General features: G+C 38.2%; 1 protein-coding gene and 1 pseudogene across 7 annotated transcripts in view; one reads left to right on the top strand and one right to left on the bottom strand.

The window, feature by feature from the left end:
• DENND5B (DENN domain containing 5B) overlaps positions 1-12,794 on the bottom strand; it is a 187,843-nt gene that overhangs the window by 128,944 nt on the left and 46,105 nt on the right. The window lies entirely within an intron of this gene.
• On the top strand, positions 11,024-12,088 carry LOC131519794 (heterogeneous nuclear ribonucleoprotein A1-like; annotated as a pseudogene).

Genomic DNA, 12,794 nt, shown 5'->3' with positions numbered 1-12,794 from the left:
GAATTTTAAAAATAAGGAAGGAAAGCAAGGCGGGTGAAAGGATACTGAGTCCCTGCCCTTAAAGAGACAGCACAATAGGGCACCTGGGTGGCTCAGTTAAGCATGTGACTATGGCTCAGGTCATGATCTCATGGTTCATGAGCCCGAGTCCACCTGGGATTCTCTCTCTGCCTCTCCCCCACTTGTGCACACATGCAAATCCAAGCACTTTCTCTCTCTCTAACTAAATAAATAAACTTAAAAAAAAAAAAAAAGCTGGTACAAAAATAGCCCCTGGGGATACAGCATAGAAGCAGCAGTTTATTTATTTTTTTTCAATATATGAAATTTATTGTCAAATTGGTTTCCATACAACACCCAGTGCTCATCCCAAAAGGTGCCCTCCTCAATACCCATCACCCACCCTCCCCTCCCTCCCACCCCCCATCAACCCTCAGTTTGTTCTCAGTTTTTAAGAGTCTCTTATGCTTTGGCTCTCTCCCACTCTAACCTCTTTTTTTTTTTTTTTTCTTCCCCTCCCCCATGGGTTTCTGTTAAGTTTCTCAGGATCCACATAAGAGTGAAAACATATGGTATCTGTCTTTCTCTGTATGGCTTATTTCACTTAGCATCACACTCTCCAGTTCCATCCACGTTGCTACAAAGGGCCATATTTCGTTCTTTCTCATTGCCACATAGTACTCCATTGTGTATATAAACCACAATTTCTTTATCCATTCATCAGTTGATGGACATTTAGGCTCTTTCCATAATTTGGCTATTGTTGAGAGTGCTCCTATAAACATTGGGGTACAAGTGCCCCTATTAGAAGCAGCAGTTTAAAAACCGCCTGGGGCATACAGGAGGAAGAGTAGTTTATTCATCTCAGAGGTGTCCTGGAGGAACAGAGATCCTTGGGAGACTCCTCCAAGAACAGAGGAACTGGCAGCTGCCATTTTCTTCCCACCCTCCCCAGAATAAACATAAGACTACCTGCTGGAACCAGCACAGCCCACTTACTACCTAACTTGCTTACACCAAACTCCACTACCCTCCCTCCCACTGCACATTCTGGGTCCGTACTCCACCCACCCCCACCTCCCTCCCATCCCCCCCCCCCCCCCACCCCATCAATATGCTCTTGGCCAGGGCCCATCCAGGGCAGTGCCACAGGCCCAGCAGTGTGCAAGCAGCCTGGATAGGGGCCAGGGATACTCCAAAATGACTCCTTCCCAGGGAGAGAAAAAGATAACCACAAACAGACTGCAGTGGACTGGGGGCAGACATGTGGTCTGACTATAGGCTCTACCCACCAATGCAAGCTTCTCAGAGAACAGCACAGGGAAAGTGTCCTGCAGTTTGTTGCTACTGCATCTCTGGCAAACACCTCATCTAACTCAACTCAAGCCTCAGACTTGCCCACTAACAGGACAGGGACCATACTCTACCCACAATAGGCAAAGAGCCACTAAAGACACCTAGACTGAAGAAAAAAGCGACTCAACCACAACACACACAAAAGACACCCCTTAAGCACCAGGTTCTGGTAAACAGGGAACACTGTACTGCAGGGCACTACAGAACCACTTCTTCATAAGGCCACTCCTTTCAAGAGCAGGGGACATAGCTGACTTTCCTAACACATAAAAACAGACACATAGACATGGACAAAATGAAAGTAAGAGGTGAGAAGGTGAGAGAAACAAAAAATTATGCAAAATAAGAATAGACTTAGGAAACTCAGCGACTCCATCAAGCATAATAACATTCACATTTTAGGAATCTTAGAAGGAGAAGAGACAGAAAAGGGAATAAAAATTTTATTTAAAGAAATGGCTGAAAACTTACCAAATCTGGAGAAGGAAACAGAAATCCAAATCCAGGAGGCACAGAGATTTCCCAACAAAATCAACTCAAGCATGTCCATCCACACCAAGACACTTAGTAATTAAAATGGCAAAAAGCAGTGACAGAGAATTTTAAAAGCAGCAAGAGAAAAGAAAGCAGTTACGTACAAGGGAAATCTCATAAGGCTATCAGCTGGTTTTTCAGCAGAAACTTTGTAGGCCAGAAGGGAATGATATATTCCAAGTGCTAAAAGGGAAAAATCTGTAGCCAAGAATACTCTATCCAGCGAGATTATCATTCAGAACAGAAGGAGATATAAAAAGTTTCCAGACAAACAAAAGTTAAAGGAATTCATAACCAATAGACCAGTCCTATAAAAAATGTTAAAGGGGACTCTGAGTGGAAAGCAAAGACCAAAAGTAAGAGTAAAGTAAAAAAATTGAGAAGCAAAAAGCAGTAAAAATAAGTATATCTGTAAAATTCAGTCAAGGGACTGATAAAAGAATGTAAAATATAACACCATTTACCTAGAAACATGGGGAAAGAAGAATAAAGAAGAGATTCAAACCTAAGCAGCCGTCAACTTACCATGGGCTGTTATATGCAGATGTTATATATAAACCCAATGCTAAACATAAATCAAAAACCAGTAATACATATGCAGAAATAAAGGGAAAGGAATCCAAGCATATCACTAAAGAAAGCCTAATCATGAGAAAAGAGCAAGTGAAGAAAGGAACAGAGAAGATCTACAAAAACATAAAACAAGTAACAAAATGATAATAAATACATACATATCAGGAATTACTTTGAATAATTTGAATAAAAGCTCCAATCAAAATACACAGAGTGACAGAGTAGATAAAAAAAAAAAAAAAAAAAAGACCCATCTATATGCTGCCTACAAGAGACTCATTTTAGATCTAAAGACACATGCAGATTGCAAATGAAGGGATGGAGAAATATTTATTAATACAAATGGAACTGAAAAGAAAACCAGAATAGTAATACTTATTTTGGACAAAATATACTTTAAAACAAAAACTGTAACAAGAGACAAAGAAGGACACTACACAATGATAAACAGACAATCCAACAAAAGAAGATACAACAACTGTAAATATTTATGCATCCAACATAGGAGATGCATAAAGCAGTTAATAACAAACATAAAGGAAGAGAGAGTAATATAATAATAGTAAGGGACTTTAATACCCACTTAGTTTTCCAAACAGAAAGTCAACAAGGAAACAATGGCTTTGAATAACACATGGGACTAGATGGATTTAACAGATATCTGTTGTTAAATGTTCAGAACATTCTATCCTAAAACAGCAGAATACACATTCAAGTGGACATGGAGCAGAAATTCTCCACAACAGATTACATATTAGGCCACAAAACAAATCTCAAAAATTCAAAGCGACTGAAGTCATACTATGCATCTTCTCTGACCACAACACTATGAAACAAGAAATCAACCACAAGAAGAAATCTGGACACAGCACAAATACATTAAGGCTAAATAACATACTACTAAACAATAAATGGGTCAACTAAGAAATCAAAGGGGAAATAAAAAATTACATTGAGATAAATGAAAATGAAAACACAATAGTCCAAAACCTTTGGGATGCAGCAAAAGCTGTTCTAAGAAGTTTATAGCAATATAGGCCTACCTCAAGAAGCAAGAAAGATCTCAAATAAACAACCTAACCTTACATCTAAAGAAGCTAGAAAAAGAACAAAACCCAAAACCAGTAGAAGGAAGGAAACAATAAAGATTAGAGAAGGAAGGAAGGAAGGAAGGAAGGAAGGAAGGAAGGAAGGAAGGAAGGACGGACTAGAAAGCTAAAAATCAATAGAACAGATCAATGAAACCAGAAGCTGGTTGTTTGAAAAGATCAACAAAATTGATAAACCTCTAGCCAGACTCAAAAAAACCAAAAACCAAAAACCAAAAAAAAAAACCCCAAACCAACCAACCAACCAACCAACCAACCAACAAAAAACAAAACAAAAACAAAACTGCCAACAAACAAAAGTCCAGACCAGACCAAAGGACCAGATGGCTTCATAGGTGAATTCTACCAAACATTGAAAAAAGAGTTAATACCTATTCTCAAACTACTCCAAAATAACAAGAGAGGAAGGAAAACTTCCAAATTCAGTCTATGAAGCCAGCATTACCCCAAAACCAAAACCAGATAAAGATACTACAAAAAAAAGAACTACAAGCCAATATCTCTGATGAACACAGATGCAAAAATCCTGAACAAAATATTAGCAAACTGAATCCTACATTAAAAAAAAAAAAAATCATTCACCAAGATCAAGTGGGATTTATTCCCAGGATGAAAGAGTGGTTCAAAATGCACAAATCAACCAATGTGATACACTGAATCAATAAGAGAAAAGATAAAAACCATTCGATCATTTCTACAGAAGCAGAAAAAGCATGTGACAAAGTACAACATCCATTCGTGATAAAAACCCTCAACTAAGTAGGTTTGTAGTAATATACCTAAATACAATAAAGGCCATGTATGAAAAACCCAGTTAACATCATATTCATTAGTGAAAAACTGAGGGTTTTTCTGAAGGTCAGGAACAAGACAAGGATGTCCACTCCCACCACTTTTATTCAACAGAGCACTGGAAGACTTAGCTACAGCAATCAGACAAGAAAGAGGAATAAAAGGCATCCAAATTGGTAAGAAAGAAGTCAACTTTTCACTGTTTACAGATGACAAGATACTATATATAGAAAACTCAGACTCCACCAAAAAACTGCTAGAACTGATAAATGAATTCAGTAGAGTTGCAGGATACAAAACCAATGTGTAGAAACTGGTTGCATTTCTATACACTAATAATAAAGCAACAGAAAGAGAAATTAAGAAAACAATCCCATTTACAAATATGCCAAAAATAATAAAATACCTAGGAATAAACTTAACCAAGGAGGTAAAAGACCTGTACTCCGAAAACCATAAACCCTGAGGAAAGAAATTAAAGATGACACAAATAAAAAGAGCCTATGTTCAAGGATAAGAACAAATATTTTTAAATGTCCATGCTACCCAAAGCAATCTTCAGATGTAATGTAATCCGTATCAAAATACCAACAGCATTTTTCAGAGAACTACAACGAACAATCCTAAAATTTGTATGGAACCACAAAAGGTCCCAGGAAGCCAAAGTACTCTTGAAAAAGAAAAATAAAGCTGGAGACATCACAACTTCAGATTTCAAGTTATACTAAAAACCTGTAGTAATTAAAACAATATGGTATTGGGGCGCCTGGGTGGCTCAGTCGGTTAAGCGTCTGACTTCAGTTCAGGTCACGATCTCACGGTCCGTGAGTTCGAGCCCTGTGTCGGGCTCTGGGCTGATGGCTCTGAGCCTGGAGCCTGCTTCCGATTCTGTGTCTCCCTCTCTCTCTGCCCCTCCCCCATTCATGCTCTGTCTCTCTCTGTCTCAAAAATAAAAATAAATAAACATTAAAAAAAATTAAAAAAATAAAATAAAATAAAATAAAATAAAATAAAATAAAATAATATGGTATCAGCATAAAAACAGACACATAGATCAATAGAACAGGATGGAAAGCTCAGAAACAAAGCCATGATTATATGGTCAATTAATCTTTGACAAGGAGCCAAGAATATGCAATGGAAAAACAGACAGTCTCTTCAACAAATGGTGTAGGGAAAACCAGATAGCTACTTGCAAAAAAAATGAAACTGGACCACTTTTTTAAAAAACTTTTTAATGCTTACTCATTTTAGAGAGAGAGAGACAGAGACAGAGCAAGCAGGAGAAGGGGAAAAAGAGAGGGAGACAGAGAGAATCTGAAGCAGGTTCCATGCTGTCAGTGCAAAGCCTGATGTGGGGCTTGACCCCCAAACCATGAGATCACGACCTGAGCCACAGTCAGACATTCAACCAACTGAGCCACCCAGGCTCCCCAAACTGGACCATTTTCTTACACCACACACAAAAATTAACTCAGAATGGATTAAGGACTTAAATATGAGGGCTAAAACCATTACAATCCTAGAAGAGAGCACAGGCAGTAATTTCTCTGACACTGGCCATAAAAACATTTTTGTAGATATGTCTCCTGAGGTTAGGGAAACAAAAGCAAAAATAAATACTGGGACTACATCAAATAAAAAATTTCTGCACAGCAAAAGATGGGGGGGGGGGCGTGCGTGGGTGACTCAATAAGTTGAGCATCTAACTCCTGACATTTCCCCCACAGTTGTGGGATCAAGCCGTGAGAGTGGAGCCTGCTTAGGATTCTCTCTCCCTCTCCCTCTGTCCCTTGTGCTTGCACTCACTTTCTCACATAAATAAATAAATAAATAAATGTAAAAAATTTTTGCACAGCAAAAGAAATAACCAACAAACTAAAAGACAACCTACTGAATGGGAAAAGATATCTGTAAGTGACATATCTGATTAAGGGTTAGTATCCAAAATATATAAAGAACTTATACAACTCAACACCCAAAACACCAAATAATCCAATTTAAAAAGTACACAACACATGAACAGACATGTTCTCCAAAGACAACACACACAGATGGGAAATAGACACATGAAAAGATGCTAAGTAACACTCATCATCAGGGAAATGCAAATCAAAACTACAATGCGATATCAACCTGCACCTGTCAGAATGGCTAAAATAAAAAACACAAGAAACAACAAGTGTTGGTGAGGATGTGGAGAAAAAGAAACCCCCGTGCACTATCGGTGGGAATGCAAATTGGTGCAGCCACTGTGGAAGACAGTGTGGAGGTTCCTCAAAAAATTAGAAATAGAACTACCTTACAATCCCATAATCACACTATTGGGTATTTACTCAAAGAATACAAAAACACTAATTCAAAAAGATATATACCCCCCCTATGTTTATTGCAGCATTATTTACAATAGCCAAATTATGAAAGCAGCCCAAGTATCCAGTGATAGATAGATGGATAAAGAATATGTGGTGTGTATATATATATATATATATATTCTTTGTGTGTGTATATATATATATATATATACACACACACAATGGAATATTATTCAAACATAAGAAAAAAAAAGAATGAAATCTTGCCATTCACAACAACATAGATGGAGCTACAGAGTATAATGGTAAGTGACATAAGAGAGAGACAAACACCATACGATCTCACTCATTTGTGGAATTTAAGGAAAAAAAAACAATAGAAGAAAAAGAAACAACCAAGAAACAGACTCTTAACTATACAGAAGAAACTGATGGTCACCACAGGGAAGGTGGATGAAATAGGAGAGGTGGAAGTAATTAAAAGAGTACCCTTATCATGATGAGCACTGAGTAATATATAGAACTGCTGAATTAATACATTGTACACCTGAAACTAATATAACACTATATGTTAACTATACTGGAAAAAAATGTTTTTTTAAAAATTATCATTAATAATTGTAAAAATAGTGGGTGTTTCTAAACAATAGCTGTAGAAATAGCTGAGAAATAATAGGAAAATTGCTTTATGGATTTTGTATACCTGTAAGACCATTCCAGATGCTTACAATTTTGCAGATATACTTATATGGTAAACAAATATTACTGCCATAAGTTTGTTAAATTATACTTCTGTGAGAGAATATAGTAAGTCAAATTCTTTAGGATGAGTTTGAAAGAATTTTGTATGAATGAATGAACAACACTCGAACTTCAAATACGTATAATTAGTAGACTGTGATTTAGAAAAACTGTTACGTAGAAACACTTTTTGTACAAGTTCAAATTTATTTATTCATTAGGAACACAATTTTACTGGTGGTGAATAGACTGTTCAAAATTCTATACTGCCAATCAACAAATATATTCAGTTCTTGCTATAAGCTTAACCAAGCATTTTAGGAATACAGAAAAATTATTAGTAATGGTTCTTCTCTCAGTGCTTATAAGAAGAAATTCGTAGGAAGGCAATAATTCAAGCTGGTGAACACAATTATATCAAAAAGAGAGACTACACAGTATATTTTTAAAAAAACTAAATACACGCATTAAAGCCACTCTTTCAGAAAAGTGCTTATGTTTATTTTTCATGTTATATACATACGTGTGAAAATCAGGTATACAGATTACCCTTATTTCTTGTGCAGTATTCCTAAACTTTTTCTTTCTGGTAATAATGACTAAAATAAGTCATTTATTTATATTAAATTCTTCTAATGATGCACAATGTATTTTCTGTGTTAGGATATCTCACACCTAAAAGAGGTTAAGGCCAAGCCACGAAGAAGTTTTGACCTGTTATTATTATTATTTTTTACACTTCTCCATTAATTTGTTCCTTTACTATGTATGATCTTGGTCACTTTACAGTTCTTTGGTTGCAAAAAAAAAAAAAAAATAGACTATTTGTGTGTTCCTTCAAGACCCTGATAAATGACTACCATTACCATTTGGCTACTTAAGAGCTGGCTACCAATTTGCATATTATTTAAGTTTTTTTTTTTCCTTTTTCTCTTGTGCTGCTCAGCTTTAAGGCTATTTTCCTTTTTTGTAATTAGAATATTTCAAACATACAGAAAAGTAGAACAGAAATAATGAATACCTGAAAACAGGTGTCTTCCACCCAAATTCAACTAATGTTAACATACTGTATTTACTTCACAATCTTTTAAAACAGAAATGAAACTTTAGAGATAAAATTAAAATGCTCTTTGTGCCCCTCACTGAATGCTTTAGGCTTGAAGGTCAGGGCATCAGCCTGTTCTCACTCCATCCATCCTATCTTTCAGGGCTCAGCTTAAATCCTACTTGTATAAACTATCCCACCATAGCCACAGTGATTCCTCTTTTCTCTAAACCCCAACCACTCTGTATCTCATATAAGCAGATCTTCATTTTTTCTGGGATGGTTTCTTCCAGTCTGAGCTTACAGTGGCTTGTGAGTAGTTAACACCCTGACTACATTGCTCTGCATCCTGATTCGGTACTATAGTTGCTGCCTTGGTCTTGAGACATAAGGTAAAACCATCTCAGCCAAGGTGAAGGGCAGCGAAAAGTACAGCACCATACTGAATGAAAAGTGCACAGTGGGAAAAAAAAGAAGGATCCCTTGCTAACCACACCAAGTACACTTTAGGTTAATAGCCTTAGTTTCATTGATAGTTGTATTCAGAGGTTGGTCTGTAAGAGAATTCACTCCCCACAAGAACAGTGTTTCAAGGTGGCTACAGTGGTTAAGTCTCCCTATTCTCCTAGCCCTGAAATAGGGGTACTTTTAATGACCCAGGACAGGAATCTGGAAGGGTCAGAGGGAGAGAGGGACAGACATAAAAGTCTGGAAGCTCTCGATTCCACAGCTCTTGAAGGGCTGGGAAGTGAAGCTTAAAGGTCCTGAGAGTCTGATGAGACTGCAGAGCATCATCACATGGAGTTCATCCTTCATTGTGCCTTTCTGTCTCACTCTCTTCTCTGGATTTGCCTTTTCTTTCCCGTTTCCCCTTCCCACACCTCTCCTTCTTACCCTCAGCTATTTACTCTGCCCTGGCAGGCTCCAAGGAGGTTCTTCTTTCCTCAACTTAGCCTTGCACTAGAAGGGCAAGAAGCCTGGGTTTCCTGTGGGCGAGCTCTGCAACAAGAGTGGTGCAGAGAGATGAAAGGTAGGGAAACAGAGCCTGGTAAACTGAAGCTTGAAAGTCAGAAACCTCTTAAGTTTGGGTTCTCTCATTACATGGTTCATCTTACCTCCTCATCCAGACAGGAAGTCCCTCTACCAAAGATGGCTCTATAAACACATACAAGCTGATTCAAATATTTTAGAAAATAACACTGCATAAATGAATAATTCATAACATGCCAGACTTGAATAATCTTTAGGAGATTATGCAGTCCATCCACCCTCCCCCATTTAGAGCTAGCAAATCTTTCAAGCAGCTTTTAATCAAACTCTTAGTGTTGTCTATACTACCTTCCCTTCCCAAATGAATTTAAAATCACCTGAATTCCACTCACTGCATCATATTCAACTAGCATAGCTAGTTTTCTTTTCTTTCTTTCTTTCTTTTTTTATTCCTTCGCTTCATGCTGTGCTAATTTAACCTCATCTTGGTAAACAAGAAAATGGTCTGCATTTGACAGACTCTAGCTGCAGCAAATGCAGCTGGCCTGTGTGCAAACCAATTTTGTTCATTCTTTATCCTGGCAGGGAGCCCTGCCCTCGAATTGTTTTGGGACTAATCAGCATTAAACCTGTGTCAGAAAGGTTACTGAAAGCAGCCCTAGAGCAAGGCGGCAGGAACAAGACTGCTGAGGAAAGGGATGAGGACAAATGCAGCAGCTGTGTAAAAATCTATGTGACGAGTTTTGCTCATGACAGTAAAATTGAGGCCCAGCTTCCTTTCTGCGCTTTGGCACTTCTGTGGAAATAACTTGGAAAGAGGACATGGGGAGAAAAGAGATCCACCAAATTTGCTATATTTCCTTCTTTCTGGGATGATGGGTGCTTGGTGGCTAGCCAGGAAATGTTCCTTACTTCAGATGGTAGCAAAAGAAAAAGAAAGAAATGCATCCTTTGCCACTCTAGAGTTGAAAACACAGCATGATTTTCTACAGGACGAACTTGAGGTATAATAAGAAACAGGAGACATGCCGAATAAGATCCAAGGTAGATATAAACATCTAAATTTGACTAAAAAAAATTATTAAGGAATAAATACATCAACATCAAATATTCAAATACTGGAGTATTTTTTTCTACTCACCTGTGGGATTCAGGCTACCCCTTTCAGAGTATCACATTTTGTACTAGAACTTAAATGAGAATGTAGTGTACTCAGTCAGCCTTTCAATCCTGTAATCTAGACATGTATTTTTTAATAGGCCACTAGGCTTTCCTAAATATTTACCACTAGCTCTGTGGGACTGCTGCAGAAGCCAAAAAAAGACAGTCCATTTTTATCTGATCACAGTATTTCTTGAACATATGGCTGCTTTTGGTTCGTCTGTTCACATAATTCTCATTAAATGGCTAGTAAGTCAGTAACTTCAAGAGATTTTTTTTATTATAGCTTTACTGAAATATATTTCACACACCTTAATATTCACCCTTTAAAAGCACACAATTCAGCTTTTCTGCCCGTGGACGCAGCCGAGGAGGCGTCATTAAAGTCCCCCCACTCCACCACCGTCATGTCTAAGTCAGAGTCTCCCAAAGAGCCTGAACAGCTGTGGAAGCTCTTCATTGGAGGTTTGAGCTTTGGACCAACAGATGAGAGACTGAGGAGCCATTCTTAGCAATGGGGAACGCTCACACGCTGTGGTAACAAGGGATCCAAACACCGAGCACTCCAGTGACCTTGGGTTTGTCACTGTGGAGGAGGTGGATGCAGCCATGAATGCAGGGTCACACAAGGTGGATGGAAGAGTTGTGGCCAAGCGGGCTGTTTCAAGAGAAGATTCTCAAAGACCTGGTGCCCACTTAACTGTGGCAACGGTTTTTGTTGGTGGCATTAAACACTGAAGAACATCATCTAAGAGATTATTTTGAAAAGTATGGGAAAACTGAAGTGACTGAAATCATGACTGATTGAGGACAGTGGCAAGAAGAGAAGCTTTGCTTTTGTAACATCTGATGATCGTGACTTTGTAGACAAGACTATCATTCAAAAGTACTACACTGTGAATGGCCGCAACTATGAAGAAAGGGAAGTCCTATCTAAGCAAGAGATGGCTAGTGCTTCATCCAGCCAAAGAGGTCAAAGAGGTTCTTTCTGGAAACTTTGGTGGTGGTCATGGAAGTGGTTTAGGTGGGACTTTGGCTGTGGAGGAAACTTCAGTGGGCAAGGTGGCTTTGGTGGCAGTGGGGACGGCTGTAACGGATTTGGTAATGATGGAAGCAATTCTGGAGGTGGCAGAAGCTATAATGATTTTGGCAATTACAACAAACAATCTTCAAGTTCTGAACCCATGGAAGGAGGAAATTTGGAGGCAGAAGCTCTAGCCCCTGTAGTGGTGGAGGTCAGTACTTTGCCAAACCATGAAACCAAAGTGGCTATGACGGTTCCAGCAGCAGCAGTAGCTACGGCAGTGGCAGAAGGTTTTAATTATTGCCAGGAAACAAAGCTTAGTAGGAGAGGAGAGCCAGAAAAGTGACAGGGAAGCTACAGGTTGCAACAGGTTTGTGAGCTCAGCCAAGCACAGTGGGGGCAGGGCCTAGCTGCTACAAAGAGGACATGTTTTAGACGATACTCCTGCATGGGCAAAAACCTGAGGATTGTACTTGTGACTAATTGTGTAACAGGTTATTTTAGTTTCTCTTCTGTGGAAAGTGTAAAGCACTTCAACAAAAGGTTTTAATGTGGGTTTTTTTTTTTTGCATTCATGCTGTTGATTGCTAACTGTAACAGTCTGACCATGATGCTGAATAAATGTGTCTTTCTAAAAATGTTCTGTGTAGTCTACTCTGAAGCCATCTTGGTAAACCACTCCAACAGTGTGAAGGTGGAATTCTTTCAGGATGATGCCAGGTTCCACTTGAAATTTATTTGTAACTTGCTTGGGCAGAGAAGCCATCATCTCCACAAACTTTGGTGTAGCTGAACTGACATTAATGTGTTGTGACCTGGAGTTCACTGTTAAAAGGGTCACCCAAGCAAAGTCATAGAGTTTATTTGGTTATTAATATGATTGCTGGCACATCCTATGCAATATATCTAAATTGAATTATGGTAGCAGATAAAATTATAGATGGGATTAAAGCTTGTGTATCATCCATTATCATGTATAATCAATAAGCAATTTACTATCCTCTTGAAAAAAAAAAAAAGACACACAACTCAGTGGTTTTTAGCATATTCACAAAGTTGTGTATCACTACCACCATGAATTTTAAAAGATTTCATCACTCTAAAGAGAAACCCTGTACCCATTAGTAGACAGTTTTTTTTATTTTCATTTTTTA

The sequence above is a fragment of the Neofelis nebulosa genome, chromosome 8, assembly GCF_028018385.1.
Source record: "Neofelis nebulosa isolate mNeoNeb1 chromosome 8, mNeoNeb1.pri, whole genome shotgun sequence".
NCBI classification, from domain to species: Eukaryota; Metazoa; Chordata; class Mammalia; order Carnivora; family Felidae; genus Neofelis; species Neofelis nebulosa.
This window is presented reverse-complemented; position numbering and strand designations above follow the sequence as displayed.